Genomic DNA, 17,633 nt, shown 5'->3' on the forward strand with positions numbered 1-17,633 from the left:
GAAAATGGAGATATAGAAGAACAGTGCTTTCTGCTCATGTCTGCAGCTTATTTATTTGTTTGCTTATTTATTTAGCCTCCAGCTAAAATCCCATCTTCTGTAGGAAACCCTTTCTGATCCCACAAAATTCCAGTGTCTTCCTTTTATTAATTATCTCTATTATCTGTGTATAACTTATTAGCACATATTTATTTTCATGTTATCTTTTCTATTAGATGGTGAGCTCTTTGGGAGCTCAAGTCAGAGAGACTTTTAATCCAGCCTCAAATACTTACTAGCTATGTGATCCTGAGCAACTCACTTCGCCTGTTTGCCTCAGTTCCTTTAGTTGTAATAACTACTTGCCTTTCAGGGTTGTTGTGAGTTTCAAGTAAGATCTTATTTGTAAAGCACTTAGCACAGTACTGGGCACCTAGTTGGTCCTACACAAATGCTTATTCACCATTTTTTTTATTCCCATCACACCACAGTGCCTGGCACATAGAAAGCACTTGATAAATGTTTATTGATGGACTGCTTGTTGATTGACTGACAGACTTTATGTTTGTAGATGGCCCTGTTTTTAGTCTAAAAATTATTTCTCCCTTTCCTTACCACTAGCCCTTTTGCTTTCTCACCTCCTGCTCACCTCTCCGACTCTTATTTCACTTCTGGCCTCACCACTCACTGATCCTGGTCTTTCTAAGATCTCCAGCAATCTGATGGCCTTGGCTTCTCAGAAGGATCTGACATTGCTGATCCCCTTATGGGATATCTGAATCTTCTTTCCTTCCTGAGTTTTCTGGTTTTTTTTCTTACACTACTGACCATCCCATCTCAGCTTCCTTTGCAGACTCATATCCCTGTCCTGTCTCCTAGCCATGTGTTTCACTCAGTGCTTTTTCCTGGGAGATCATTGGCTCCCTATTACCTTGAAGATTAAATAAACTCTTCAGGTTAGCATTTAAGATGCTTCCCAGCCTGGCTTCAGGCTCCCTTTTCAAACTAATAAAACTTTACTCCCCTGCTTTCCTAACCTACACTGTAGATAAACTGGATTTCTTGCTGTTTGCTAAAATCCATTCTCTACCTCTGTGCCTTTGCCCAGATTGATCCAACCCCCTCTCCTTGCTTGCATCCCCTAGAATGCCTAAATCATGCCCAATCAGACATGGTTTTGTTATAGGGAGAGTTCAGTGGGACTAGGGGGGATATTCAAGGAAGCAATTGTGATGTATATTTTAAATTTATCCAATTTACACTTAATTTTAAAAAACAATGACCTTATTTCAAAGTACAATTCATGCTTACTACCCACTGTACCCTTGCCTGATCCCCTTAGTTGTTCATTCTCCTCTTAGTCTCAAATTATTACCCGTGTATGTATACATATTTTATATACATATATATGATCCATTATGAAATATTTATGGGTATGTATGTTCATACATGATATCCCCTCCAATACTGCACCCAGTAAAATGCCAAATATTTTATGAAAGGGATTGTTTTTCACATTATCTTTGTTCCTTATTATTTTGTTTACAGTGGGCACTTTTTAAATGCTTATTGGAATTGTTTTGGATCCTAAAACCTAAAGGAATTAGAAAAGTCCTTTGTAGAAAATGGCATCTTAACTGTGCTTTGAATGAAATTAGGGATTGTGTCAGGCAGAAGAGAGGAAGGAGAGAGCATTCTAGACATGGGGAAATCACCTATTCACAGGCAAAAAGTAGGAGATTGAATGAAACAGCTAGTCATCCAGTTTGACTAGTATGGAGAGGGGGAGGATGGAAATGATATGAAATGGACTGGAAAGGTAGGTGGGAGCCATAGCGCAGGATGCTTTAAACACTGTGTCAAGAATTTCCTATTTATTCTAGGAGCAAGTGAAGATGTTTGATTAGGGAGTGACATGGTTCAATCTATGTTTTAGGAATGTTAACTTGGCAGCTGTCATAGTGAATGGAATTGGATGGAGGAAAGACTAGAAATAAGAAAACCAATTAGAATGTTTTTGCACTATTCCAGGGTAGAGGAAATGAGCATGACCTAGGACAGAGGCTGTGTGAGTAGAGAATAGGGAAATGATATGAGAAATAGTGAAGGGGCAGAATTGAGAAAACCTGGTAAATGTGTGGGAGAGGGAAGAATCAGGGATGTCTCTGAATTTGCAAACTTGGGTAACTAGAAGTGAAAACAAGGAAATTTGGAAAAGCAATAGGGTCTTAAGGAAATGTGAAGTGAAGATGTCCATTGGACAATTAGTGGTTTGAGACTGAAATTTAGGAGAATTGACAGTTAGATTTATTGATGTGGAAGTCATCTGTAGAGGATGCTAAAAATTTTAAAACTTTTTGACCAGATCTTAATAGAGTGCAACTATACAATTTGTAGGTACTCAGTGAATATTTCTACTTGATTAATAAACCAATTTCACAAAGAAGTGATAGAGCCAAAAGAGAAATATTATTTAAAAATAAAACATTTTACAAATATAGCATTTCATAGCCATAATTATTTTAAAATATTATTTTGGTTTTAAAGTATTAGCTTAAAAACAATAATGCTACATTTAGTTACAGAAGTAATTTACCTAGGTTTTGTCAAATTCCTTGTTAATCTACAGTTCTTCATTTGAAACAGTGATAATTTTGTATGTATAGAGATAAACCCAAAGCATTACAAAAGATCTCAAAGTGTCTTCTGAATTATCAGAAAAAAATTAAATTATATTTAGCATACTTTTCATGTTAAGTATATTTTATTGCACTCCAGTTTTTTAAAATCGATGATCCATATATGATAATGTCCTGATAATCAGAATATCTCGCTTCTCAATCATTGCAAATAACAGAATTTATAGTTTGGGCTTCCTCTGTGCCACCTACTACTATAACTTTCTTTTGTGGTGTTTCCATTACTTATTTCTTCAGATCTTGATTCCAGACCTTTCTAAAGATCTCTTTAATTTATTTTTGAATAGATATACAACAGACTTTTTGCTTACAGCATCATTTCCAGATTTGGCTCACTCATTCTCCCTTTCAAAGATATCCTGAAGTACCACTTTTTCTAGCATTTCTCTCTGGGACAAGTACTGGTTATCTCCACTCAACAAATATCCTATTCAACTATGACATAAAGACCATATTTTGAGACCGTCCTTCTGCATAAAGGAATCTCCCATGAGAGGATGTAGGGTTCCTCTATTGATCTTATTTAATTTAATTAGTCAGTACTATGTTTTCTCTTAGTTGAGTGTTCATCAAATCCTCCCTCAGTTGTACATTTTTCTGGAGAAATTTTTATATATTCATGTGTATTCATGTTTGAATGAAAAGCAATGTGATAATCCAATCCAACAAGTATTTTGAAAATACCTACTACATGCAAGACAGGAGTGTGACTTCATGAACAGAGAACCTGCTTTGGATATATAAATACTAGAATTCAAGCCCTGCCTGTTATACATGTGGGCTTTGTGTCCATGGACAAAACACATAACAATCTCTAATCTGTCACCTACAGGAGACTCTGAATGTATAGATTACAGACGTGTTGCCAGTCTACATTAGGGAATGTGCATCTGTGAAAGGAGTTTCCACCTCTGGAGATCCCCACATAGATGTGGATAGAAAGACAAGGTGGAAAATGGGTCATGCCCTCAAGTAACTTACATTAAAAGCATGGTATTTAGAACCAGAGGACCTGGGTTCAAATCTATATTTTGATGCTTACTAGCCTAACCAAGCTTGGACATGAATCACAACTTTACCAGGCTTCGTTGAAGCCAGACAGATGGACAACTGAACCCTCCAGGGACTGCAATCCAACAAATACCACAAATGTCAAGTGAAGGCTACTGAAGATACCTGTAAAGGGGTGTCTGTCTGTGGGGAGGGAGTGGTGACAAACAAAATTATTAGCAAATAAATAATAACTATATTAATAGAGACCTACTGTCCTGATACTTTTTTGATCTTTCTCTGCCTCTAAAGTATCCAAAAACAAGCCTGCTGATGAACTCGTTAATGGAACATATATATATATATATTATTATATATATATTATAGTCACTTCATATAGTGACTAGATTTGTAACTGTGGGCAAGTCATTTACGCTGCCCTGCAACCCAGCCTCAGGTTTTCCAGTCTGTAAAATGAAGCTCATAACCTCCTATATAGCAACATTGCTGTAGGGATCAAATGAGATAACATTTTTGCAAAATTCAAAGCACTTTATAAATGTTATAATGCTATCTCATGCTATTTAAAGGTAAGTGAGTTTTAAGACTGGATGAAAAAGAAAAGGGGCAGAATTGATGTTGAGAATCTTTTTCCAAATTAAGTGAAAAAAGGATCTTTTATGATTAAAACAGTAAGGTATCATGAAGGAAATAGTGCCCTACTTTTTATAGATTAATGTAATGAGAGATGGTACTTCTGCAATGGACTGAAATATCTGAAGATCTAAATTTGATGAGAGAAAAAGATACAACTGAAGAGAATCAAAAGTAGACTTAGAAGACATGGAAAGGTAAACTATTGAGGAAAATAGGGCTATAGTAATACCAAGATTATCAGGGATATGCCTTATTTTTAGGAATTTTTTTAACCTAAAAGAAATGGTAAAACTAATAGCTAAATGAAAATAAAGCCACTGTGCAGGGTTTTCTTTTTAATTTGTAACTTTGGGGCTTACAAATATAGCAAATTAAAAGAGAGTAGTCACTATAATCCAAATATGTATTTGTCGGACTAATGAATTTTTCATTCAGGCTAGTGTTTATATTTTAAAATGTAATTCAGAGGAATGGTGTGGTATTTTTCCACCATTAAATTACAGGAAGCTTTCTGTTTTGCTTACTTGTTGGATGGTTGGTTGCATGGTTTCTTTTAAGGGAATAAGCAAAATTGGGCTACTCCTATCCCATATGCTTATAATCCTGTGTATTTGCTCAGCTGTTTGGTCATCTTTAAGAGTTTCAGATTTAGCTGGTCATTACATTAACGGGATTACTTATTGGTGGTCAGCATTTCAGGTGCTTGGGACTGGAGGCTAGGAAATGAGGCAAGGTGTAGGGTATTAAAGAAGAACGCTCTCAGCTAGATATCTGTGTCATGTCTAAGCCCATTTTCCTTAGAAGGGATGGCATTCTTACAGAATCATAGTACTGGAATAGGCTCTGAGAGGTCATTCCATCTATCCATCTGCCTTTGGGCAGACTTCCTTTAAGCCATCCCAGACACAAGGGAATCGATCCTACTCTTAAAGATTTCTTCTGGGGGAAAAAAAAAAGACTTCATCCAATACCGTATTTCAATGGCACATTTCAGAATTTAACAGCTTTTATTGTCAGGAGTTTCTTCCTTCTTTCCACCTTAAATCCCAAATGTTGGAGTTAATTTCATTCCTTTTTATCACATCCAAAGGACAGAATGCCTTGTCGCCATTTGAGTGTGTGTGTGTGTGTGTGTGTGTGTGCATAAAAACTTTTCATAACCCTTCAGCCTTTTCATCTCTAATGTAAATAATTACACTATTTTTAACCTTTACTCATGATTCTGTTTATCAACCATTTAATTCTTTTGAGTGATGTCCTCTGAATCTTCTTCAGATTTGCCATATTAACCTGCCCAGAGGTGGGCAGTATGAAGCATCTAACCAGCACTTAGTTTAATGAGGAAATTACTTTGTAATGTGATCTGACTCTTGATAATTACTACTTGTTATGCCCTCCAGGTTGGCTCTGCCCCATGGATAACAATTCTCTGAATAAGACCTTCCAACCAATTGCAAATCCATTCAGCAGCTGGGTGGTCAAGACAAGAAAGGCTATCCTAAAGATCCATATATTTTATCCATCCTAATCCCTCCACCCAATAAGATGCCAGCTAGTGTCAGTCATTCTTATCCTTTCTTTTAAATCAGTTTTTCAATTAAGTGAGCTCTCCAACTTAAAAAAAAAATGTTGACCATTTCTCACCTGGGAGTTATATTCCTAGGCCACAAAGACCTTTAAAGTCAAAAGCCTATTCTATGAATTTTTCTCCAGTGTAAGCAATATGCGTCTTCTTTTACAACATGATGAACTTGGAAATCTATATCGTATGATAACACATGTAAACCTATATCATATTACCTGCCATCTTGGGGAAGGGGTGATTGGAAGGGAGAGAAAATGGATCAGAAAATGTCAGAAAATTATGATTAGAAATTGTATCAACAGGTAATCTGGAAAAATTTTCTTAAAAACAAACAAAAAAACTTAATAGCTTACGTTGGGTTTGTGTAAAAAAAAAGTAAAATAAATAGCATTGACCTCTCCACCCCCCCCCACCGCCGAAAAAAAAAAGATGAGATGCCTACCTTAATTTGATATATACCACATATTCATGTCACTCAGGCAATGGAGTATGATTACCTGAATGTTATATGAACTGTTCTAGAACAGTATTTACATATAGAGAGCTAGAGATTGATAGATTATAATATCTTAACAGTTATAAAAGTTACCCTATCAAGTTTATAATTACCTAAATTGAATTTCATGGACTATTTTCCAATCCACTCAGTTTGTGAAGATGAATACGTATTCAACATTTGGTTTCTTATTGTCTCCTCTGCTTTGAAAAACAAGCAAAAGAACCTTCTTTTCTGACAAACTAGTCTTTTGGGGGGGATCTGTTGAGGGTGCATGAGGCAGGACTTGTGATTTCATTGATTACACAACCAATATGTCAGAGATGAGATGTGAACCAGGTCTTCAGGATGCTTGAGTCCAACTCTACTGTGCCATGCTGCCTTTCAATACACTGGTGCATGATGTGTTATAAAAATTAGGGTCCACTTGTCTCTATTTTTGAGTTTCCATGTATAGAATATAAGAAAGTGATGATTTTGTTAGCCTCCCAAATTTAACACCACAACTAAGTGATGATTCTACTAAACTCTCTTTTTTAAGGCTTGTAAATTGCCAGTACTCTACTTAGGCAATGAATCACCGACTCATTCCCATTTCATTGCCTTTATTGAATGGAGTTTCTTACCTTTCCATTTTTGAGAGGCATCCTAACATTGCTGTAGTTACCTGAAATACATTGCTTTCCATAAAATTTTTTGATTTCATGGCAAGTTACTCATGTATGGCCCTAGTACCCCTGCCATTGACATAAACAGGGCACTACAACCTAACACAAGCACATTAAAAAGCCTTTACCTTTGTCATATAATCACATACTTCCTAGTTTAATATTTATACAAATCATGTTTATTTATTACTATAAGCTCCTGGGAGACAGGAACCAAAGTTTGTTTTGTATGACATCAATATATAAGGATACTTAAATGCTGTAATTTGAAGCTGATGACTCCATCTCTCACCTCTTTGACTTTGTATAGACTGTTCTCATACTTGTAACACAGTCCTTACTAATTTAAACCTCTTAGATGCACAGTTTATTTCAGGGCAGAGTTCATATGTCAGCCCCTACAGGAAACCTTTCTGATCCTCTTAGTCATTGGTGCTAATTCCCATCTTCTCAAATCATATAAATAAGCACTTATCTGTTTGCCATGTTATAGCTTCCTTCTCCCACCAATAAAATGTAAGAACCTTGATGGCAAGGAAAAGCTATTCATGTTGCATTAGTCCCTTATTCCTAGCCACAGCCTTAACTATAGAACTCACTTTATCAATGCTTTCAGATTAGATTGAATTATAATGAATTATACTTTTATAATATTATTATCTCTATTCAGGGCTGATTGTCACCTGTCAGTAAACTAAGGTGAGATGAAAACTTCCTTCCTTGCAGAAGAAACTCATACATGACAGAAATGTGAGGGGAATCAATTAATAAAATTCCAGGTATAGACCATCATACGATCGTTATTACTGTTACAAAACATATACTTTTTATTAAGTGCCACTGCAGAAGTTAGATTTACAAATCCTCCAAGAATTTGTGCAAATGAAATTATTCAATTTAACAGAAGGGATGTTAGGAAAGGCAAATAATGTCATTTAAAATGAAATATTATAATCGGATAAAACAAATGATTTGCTTAGAAATCATAAGAAAAAAATAGAAAGGCAGGTTCCTTCAAACCATCCCCAAACCCCTGACAAAGTCTGGTATAGACTCTTTTAAAACAAATATTTAAAATGATTGTCCAATCCATTATTTAAAATCCTTGTTGAGGGTGATTCTGCAGATTCTCTAGGTTCATATACCACATTGCCAAAATTCTTAAAAAACAAAACAAAACAAAACTCAAACAATCATATAAAAACATTCAAAGGAGAGCTAGCAATAGCTAAAAAGAAAATATGTAAGGATTCCCCCCAACCCCCCCACCTTGTATCATCTTTATTGGCTATGCAACCAATTAGCTATTTCAGCAGTATTCTAGCTGGCATCATTTGTTTGTTAAACAAAGAAGGAAAAAAAATTCAAAAACACAAAGAGCTCAAATATTTGTGATTTGTTCATACTTAGAAATATACTTCAAACCACATTTCTTCAGTTGAAGCAAATAATTTATCGTGATCATAGTCAAAAGCATTACTATCTCTGCTGTCCTTTTTTTTTTTATTAATTTAGATATGTTTCTAAGATGAGAAATGATGTTACTTCTAATTATGGTTACATGTAGTTAATTTCCTTCCTTTTCTTAAGCTTGGTGTGAAAGGCAGTCCCCCCCCCCCTTAAAAAAAGGGAAAAAGTGATGTAGCTGATGTTCCTGTTGCTATAGCAACAGATTTATTTATTAGGGGTTGAAATGACATGAGTTAATATACCACATACCTGCTGATCGGCAAACTCCCCTATTTCAGCACCAGTTGACAATTAAGTCCTGGACAGCTACAGCCAGGGGTTAATGTTACTCATTAGGAGAACTAGGTCATTACTGGGGAATCAAGGCACTTAAGGCAGCATGGGTAAAACACAAAATTCAGCATCTCAATGAGTGAGGGTTTTTATGTTAATTAACCTTATTTTCCTTGGTTAAAAAAATCTTATATGCACATGACAGTGGATCAATTAATTGAAAAAAAAGCTAGTTTACTTTCCTCTTCTAGTTGTCTTCATTTCCTTTGCAAGGATTTCATTATTTTATGGAAAATTCTTATGTCTATATGATGAGTAAAAAGGGTATTAAAATTAAGAAGGGAATCATCATGGAAATCAGCTTTACCACAAGGGAATGAGCAAATAAAAGCCTTGGAAATGAAAATAAATAAGCTTTGCTAATACCTCACCTAAGGAGCAGAATATAAGCCCATCAGAGCTTGGAGATATTTAGAGGTACTTCTTTGCTTCTTTATTAAGCAGTTACATAGTTATTTGACCTTCAGAAACTGAAACTTTGGAGAAGTAATTCCAAGTGGTTTGTAAACATTCTATTTGCAGAAAGCTGTATAGTGGTTTAACAAACAATAACTTTCCCAGTTCATAATTGGCTTTTTTATTCCAATAAAATTAGATACATTTGTTGAAAGTTTTTATTAAAATGTCTGAGTGGGTGTTTTTCCACTTGATAAGTCATAAATAATGTATCAACCCCCTTCTGAAAGCTTTGTTTTTGTAGTTTTTTTAAAAGAGAGTTTATGCTGAAAGGGGGAAGTTTACAGGGTAGAAAAAGATTTATACCCCAGAATTCTATTTTATTCTCATTACAGTAATGATTCTATTGAAATAAAATCCATGCAAGTTCTCTCAGTTCTGTTTGGTGGTCCCTCAGAAGGAAATAGAAATAGGAAATATAAGAAAAGATGTAGGCTTTTCTCCATCCAGAAATACCTTTTGTTCCTAGTCTAAGATTTTTAAAAAAATAACATCAGTTCACTTTTGGACAGTGTAAGAGCTTTCCTCTAAATAACCAATTAAGTACTTGTAATTTAATTTGTAATTTTTTTCTTTTCCAGAAGCATCTGATCCCTAATTTGAGTTAGGCTGAAAGAAACTTCATTAGAATATACTCCCAACCTTCTAAATTAAAGACAAATGTTCTTTCCATTGGCATATAATTCCTTTTCCCCTTTATGCTTTGACTTAATTGATAATTAGCATTGTGTTTGGCATTAAATCTATAGATGAGAAGATCCTCAAGTTGCCACTTCCTGATTATATCATACCCTAAAATATTAGAGTCTTCCTATGATCACTCATAATAGAGATATCTACCAAAAAAAATAGATGAATGATTTTTAACATCCATTCGAATATGCAAGCAACCCATTGATGCAAAATCGTTTTTTAAAACCTGGATAATGGCTTTAAATAATGGAACACCAAAACATCCAAGGAATTCAAGTATTAAGTAATAAAAAGAGCAATGTAGAGCTAAATGAGAGCCATATTGTATATATAAGTAGACTGTAGCATATCATCAGCAATTAATTTATAAAGATTACATGATAAAATGTATAAGCAAGAAAGGTGGTAGACCAATCAGGTAGAACTATTGAGAGGTAAACATTCTGTGTACTGCACTGGTACTAAAAGAATGTTAAAGACCCAGAACAAGGTTCTAGGATACATAAACATGTGTGTGTACATCTGTATTCATGTGTACATATATTTTATACAGATGTGTATGTTTTAATGTAATTTCCTTTGTGATCCTATGCATTTTATTTCGTGCATTTAAAAACATTCTAAAAAGGGTTTCATAGGCTTCACAAGACTGTTAGAAGTGTACAGGGCACACACACACAAAAAATTATAAACTTCCCGCTCTAGAGGAAGCCCTCCATGATGTTTGGTGTATCTTCCATGGAAAATTTATGAGAGGACAAAAACAAGATTAACCCTGGAGGAGAAAGTGTGGCTAGGTCAGCAATCTAAATCTTTGAAGGAAATACCTGCAGCAGTGAAATCATAAATCCATTAAATTGTTTTGTTTGGAAATGAAGGAGGCAACTCAAAGTTTCTTTTGTTTTTTAACTTTTTTTTTCAATTATAGGTAAAAACCATTTTTGACTATTGTTATCTGACATTCTGCAATTCAGATTTTATCCCTCCCTTCCTCCCCCACCCATCTCCAACATGGTAAATAGTCTAATAAAGGTTATACAGTGCTGTCAGGAAATAGGTGTATAGTCTTCTTGCTGTGAAAGAAGACACATATCACATATACAATAAAAACTCATGAAGGAAATAAAAAGTGATATGCTTTGATCTCCAATGAGACTCTAGCAATTCCTTCTTTGGTTGTGGGTAGTATTTTTTCATCCTTAGCCCCTTGACTTACCTTGGAACCTTGTGCTTATAATAATTTAATCCTTCAAAGTTGATCATTGTGCAGTATTTCTATTACTGTATACAATGTTTTTCTGGTTCTGCTCACTTCCTTTTGCATCAGTTCATATAAGTCTTTCCAGGTTTTCCTGAACTCATTCTTTTCATCATTTCTGATGGTCCAATAGTATTCCAGTATAACCATGTTCCACAGCTTGTTCAGCCATTCCCCAATTGAAGTACAACCCCACAGTTTCCGGTTCTTTGCCACTACAGAAAGACCTTCTAACAATACTTTTTGTACAAATATTTCCTTTTCCCCTATCTCTGATCTCTTCTGGATACAGCTCCAGTTCACTTCAGGTTTCCTAATTCAAATCAGGTATAACTTATTTCCTTTGGAAAAGGAATACTTTTTTGCCTTTATGCTCAGATATGGGCACTTTTTTAAATGATTAGAGCTTCTCTTTGAGCATTTCACCTGAAAGCCAATTTCTAAGGTGAATGAATTAATGGGGGGAAAAACAATTATTAAGTGTTAACTGTGAAACATTGTGATGAGTACTGGGTAGAAAAAGATAAAGACAGTTCCCACCCTCAAGAAACCAAAATTATTTTCTTAAATCTCACATTTCTCTCATCTCAAATCCAGTGGATGCCCATTACCTCCAAGATCAAATATAAAATCCTCTAATTGACTTTTTAAACTTAAATTTATTTATTCATTTGTCTGTTACATTAAAGTACCCAATTAATGTCCTTCTTCTCTCTCCTTCCATTAGAGAAGGTGTCAATTGACGAAAAAAGAAGATATTATGTATATACTTAAAACTATGTTTCATTTCCATTTATTTATTCTTTCTCTGCAAGTAGATACACAAGTCATTCTTTAAACAGTGTTTCCTTTGATGTATGTAATGTTTTCTTGGTTCCTTTGTTTCATTCTTCATAATTTTATGTAGTTCTTTCCAGGTTTTCCAAAATTAACATGCTCATCATTTATTATGGCATAGTAGTATTCCAACACAACCATATGTCATAATTTAGCCATTCCCCAACTGATGGACATCCTTTCAATTTCCAGTTCTTTACCCCATGAAGAGAGATACTATAAATATTTTAGAACATATAGTTTCTTTTCCTTTTTCCCTGATGACCTAGGAAATAAACTTAATAGCAGTATTACTGGGTCAAAAGATATAAACAGTTTTACAATTCTTTGAGCATAATTCCAGATTGTTTTCCAAAATGGTCATATCAGTTCATAGCTATATGAACAGTAAATTAGCTTCCCCACTTTGCAACATCCCCTCCAGCATTTGTTATTTTGCCCTTTTGTCATTTTAGCCAATCTAATATGTGTGAGGTGATCTCAGAGTTGATTTCCATTTCCCTAATCATAATGATTTAGAACATTTTTTCATATAGTTATAAATAGCTTTGGTTTCTTTATTTAAAATTTGTTCATATCTTTTGACCATTAATCAATTGGGAAATGGCTCATATTCTTATGTATTTTACAGAGTTCTCTATATATTTTAGATATGAGATCTCTGAGAAACTATAAAATTTTCTGTAACTTACTTCTCATTCTGATCTTGGCTACAATAATTTTATTTGTACAAAAACTTTTCATTTTAATGTATTCAAATTTATCCATTTTACATCTTGCAGTGCTTTCTATCTCTTGTTTATTCATAACTTCTCCTATCCATAAATCTGATAGGTAATATGTTACATTTTAAAGTCCTTTACAATCTGGTCCATTTCTACCTTTCCAGTCTTCTTACACTTTCTTTTTCCTTCCTTCCCCTAAACATTCTGATCCTAGCTTCTTTTCATTCTCTCAAGATTCATCTCATATTTAACTTTTGGCAAGAGAACTTTTCCAGTTCCCTATCCTTTCTCCCCCACCCTGAAATCTTTTCTATGAGATAACCTTTTGTTTACATTGTATATATTTCTTCTTTATACGGTTATTTGTATATTGTCTTCCCATTAGAATGTTGAGTCAAATCATTATGCATTCACTTCTGATTTTGTTTGTTTGTTTGTTTGTTTTATCATGTTAGGCACTGTGTGAGCTCCTTGAAGTTAGGGACATGCTGAAAGTTAGTAGAATGATTCTGTCCAGCCATGTGAAAGAAAGCAATAATGATGGGTAGGGGGAAGAACGGGAGATGGAAAAATTGTGTAAGGTGCAAGACTTGCTCAAGGCCACAGGCTACATGGGAATAAGCACTGGACCTGGGGGTCAGTACCATCTTCCTGGAGACTGTTCATGCAGGCATCTGGCCTCAGGTGATCCCCATGTCCAAGGGTTGGCAACCTTTTTGGCCATGAGAGCCATAAACGCCTATGGAAGGAGGAGGATGAAGGTGGAAGGCGCTGGAATAAGGGGCTGGGGCTGAAGGGCCCCCTGGGGCATATCCTGGGGCTCTGCCAGGACTGGCCGGTTGGGAGGTGGAGCCAGATATGTCTCAAGAGCCATATGTTGCCGACCCCTGCCCATGTCCTACAGCATGAAAAGGCAAAAAGGCAAAAGCTACCAATAGCCTGTTGAAACAATGAACAGAGAATTCAAAAGGTGTGAATGGAGAGAGAGAGACAGAGAGAGGCACAGAGAGAGACACACAGAGAGAGATTTAAAAAAAAAATAGCTGGGGCAGCTGGGTAGCTCAGTGGAGTGAGAGCCAGACCTAGAGACAGGAGGTCCTAGGTTCAAACCCGGCCTCAGCCACTTCCCAGCTGTGTGACCCTGGGCAAGTCACTTGACCCCCATTGCCCGCCCTTACCCATCTTCCACCTATGAGACAATACACCGAAGTACAAGGGTTTAAAAAAAAAATTAGCTGTCAAGCAGGTAAATCAACATAGAGGATCATTAAGAGAGAAGGTAGAATGATTAAAATCTCAAAGAGAAACCAGAGTACTTTGAATAATTTTAATTTGAAGGAAAATGAGCCAATATTACCCTATGAAAGAATAGCAACTGTGGTCTCCCTAGAGACCATGAAACAACAGCAAGAAACTCTAGAATGGTTCAAAAAAGAAATAAAATTCTTAAAAGAAGAAATTAGGAAGGAATTGAGTTTTTAAAAATCAGAGCTAGAACACAGAATTAACAGCATAAACAGCAGGCTAGAAAAAAATGAATATATGATGTAGAATCTCTACAAAGAAGCAAAGTTCTGAGAGAGGAAATAACATATTTGGAATACAAAATAACTAAAGTGGAGAAATTTTGTCAGAATGAAAGGAATGGTAATAATGTTAAAAGAGCACAGCAGTTCTTTATAAATGTATTAGAGATCCTGGTATAGTGGATGGAGCACTGGGTTTGGAATTAGGAAGACCTGAGAAACTTGAGAAATATATTAGCTGTTTGATGCTTGGCAAATCACTTAAGCCCTGTTTGCCTCAGTTTTCTCATCTATAAAATAGGAATGGTAATACCACCTACTGCCCAAGGTTGTTGTGAAGATCAAATAAGATAAAGCACTTAACATGGTATAGCACTATATATATATATATATATATATTTATATATATATGCTATTACTGTCATCATCATCACTCTTTTTATTTTTCCAAAGATACTAGACAACCTGTGCTTCTGAGGACTCGGAACTTAGGAATAGAGTCCTTATTTTATAAATGGAGTATTTTTTGGTAATCTTAGCATGAAACTTGTGCTGAAGATGAGCACATTATGGCCCATGACAGAAGTGTCAAACACAGTGCCCATAAATGGCTGCTGTAGAACCAGGTTAAAATGTAATCGAGAAATAATTAAATAAATTTAAAAAACTATTAAAACATAGGTAACCTTGCATTTTGAGACTAAGATGATCTTTTTGTACCAATTAACGGCACCCAATTCTAGTTTGACACTACTGACCTAAAGGACCCCAACACCAAAAATTCCCCGATCTAAACACTAGTATACAAGGCAGTCTTCTACCCACAGCCTTCCCTTCTGCAGTGACAAGCTAGGGAAACTGTCTTCATCGTGCCCTGCTTTAAACCTGTACTCAATCTTTACAAAAGTCTGTATTCTCCCATGGCAAAACTCCACGGGCAAATTCCCAACTCCTACTGGTATTAGTCTTTGTGATTCAGGTGTCTTCTGAAGCAAAAAAAAAAAAAAAAAAAAAAAAAAAAAAAAAGAATCATACTCTACTTTTCCACTGTCCATATCATCTTCTGCTCTTCCACTGAGGCTTCTGGAACTCCAAACTCTGTTTTTAACAACTACACCTTCATTCCAGAACTCACACTTTCCAATTTCTGCTGCTCACACACTGGCCACACTCCCTAGTCCTGGATGATGCTTCTTTTATGCCCTTTGGCATACATACTTAGAGGAGGAGTAAACATAGTCCTTGATCTTCCCTCCCTGCCCCAGATATTCCATCCCTTGTCCATTTTTGCTCCTGTAAGATTCATCTTCTCCATCCCTTAGATGCCTGTCAGTCTCTTAAGTCATTCTTTCTCCTCTTCAAGGAGTTCAATACTTGGCTCATTGTTTTTTCTTCTTTTCTCCTTTATCAGCTGAACTCTATTCTGTCCTCTGTTCTGGAATTCTTTGTCCCCTAGACCATTTGTCTTGCTAAATCTCAACCCTTAAATACCTTCACCATCTGCCTTCTCCCTCAGGAAATGTTCAGTAAAGAATGTTTAGCCGACCTCAGTTGTGGCTGCAGTACATTAATGTACTGTTGAACACTGCTGAACTAGGTCTACTAATTTTTTTTTTGAAAATTGAATCTTTCATTTTGCAATTATCAAGTGCACATTAGTTGGTTTATTCTTCCCTCACTGAATGCCTATCACATTTTCCCAGATGGATATTTCATCTCTTCAAGCTTCTTACACATCTTCTCCCCTTTTCCTATCAGCCTAAAAACTCACTTCCTACTTACTGAGAAAATAGCGGCCATCTACAAGGATTTCCTCCCCCCGCCCACCCGCACCCCACTCTTGTCCACACTTCATTCACACACTATATCACCACATATTGTCTCCTCATTTGCTCTAAGAGCTGGGCCTTCCTTTTGCCAAACTTACTTTTTCTCTTGTATCTATAAATCCTGTCATATGCTGGACAGCTCAATCAGTCCTTTTCTCTTAATCTCTTATGATTACTTTCTTCTTTGTTATTGGCCCTTTTTCTTTCACCTTAGAAATGCATGTAGTTCTCCATTCTTGAAAAAATGACACTTGATTCCACTGACCTTTCAAACTATTCTGATTTTTTTTCTCCATAGAAAAGAGTAGCCTGTGTTCTTTTTTTTTTCTTCCTAAAAAAATAGCCTCTAATCATTGCTTCCATTTCCTCACTACCCACTCCACTCTCTGCAGGTGCCTCAAATCTACGTTTTCCAGCCCTAACCTCTATCCTGACCACTAGTCTCCATTTCCAACAGCCTTTTGCACATCTTGTGCTGGATATCCCATAGACATTTTATGCTTAACGTGTCCAAAACTGAATTCGTCATTTTTCCTCCCAGTCCCCCAGACTCACAATCTAGGTGTCATTGTTAACTCTTCACTGTCACCTCCTGTAACCAATTATTTGTCAAGCCTTGTCATTTGTATCTTCATAGCATTTCTCTCCTCTGACATTGCTACCACCTTTGAGTGCAGGCCCTCATCCTCTTTCACCTGGACTACTGCACTAGCCTGCTTGTTAGACTGTTTGCCCTAAGTCTCTCCCCACTCCAATCCATCCTCTACTTAGCTGTCAAATTGCTGTTCCTAAAACTGCTTATCCTTAAATCTGAAATCTGACCATTTCATTCTCCTATTTATTAATTTTATTAATATTTATAATATAAATTATTTTAATAAATAATAAATAAATTTTATAAATACCTATTTAATTTATTAAACTCCAGTGACTCTTTATTCCCTTCAAAATCAAATTTAAAAACCTTCCATTTGGCTTTTAAAGTCCTTCATAACCTGGCTCCTGTCCACCTTTCCAGTCTTATTATACCTCCTACTGTCCATGGACTTTGTGATCCAGTGACACTGGCCTCTTTCCTGTTCCTCAGATATGGCATACTGTCCCCCAAACTGTAGAATTTTCATTGGCCCTCTCCATGCTTGGAATAATCTCCTCATTGCAGCCTCTTGGCTTTGCAGGATTCCTTCAATTTTATCCTGAGACCCCACATTCTATAGGAATTCCCACATAATGCTAGTCACTTCTCTCCATGGATTATGTCCAACTTATTTTGAATATATTTTATTTGCAAGTTGTCTCCCCCATTAGATTGTGAGCTTCTTAAAAGCAAGGGCTGTTTTTTGCTTTTTTTTTTAGCCTGCCTGGCACTTAATAGATGCTTAATAAATGCTGACAGACTGACTTCTCCTTTTACCCTCTCTCTTCCCAACTC

At 35.8% G+C, this 17,633-nt stretch overlaps 1 protein-coding gene across 6 annotated transcripts in view; it reads left to right on the forward strand.

The window, feature by feature from the left end:
- The window catches only part of GTDC1 (glycosyltransferase like domain containing 1), a 276,923-nt gene that overhangs the window by 207,458 nt on the left and 51,832 nt on the right, over positions 1–17,633 (forward strand). The gene's annotated exons all lie outside the window — the stretch shown is intronic.

This window comes from Gracilinanus agilis, chromosome 3, assembly GCF_016433145.1.
Source record: "Gracilinanus agilis isolate LMUSP501 chromosome 3, AgileGrace, whole genome shotgun sequence".
Classification (NCBI taxonomy): Eukaryota; Metazoa; Chordata; class Mammalia; order Didelphimorphia; family Didelphidae; genus Gracilinanus; species Gracilinanus agilis.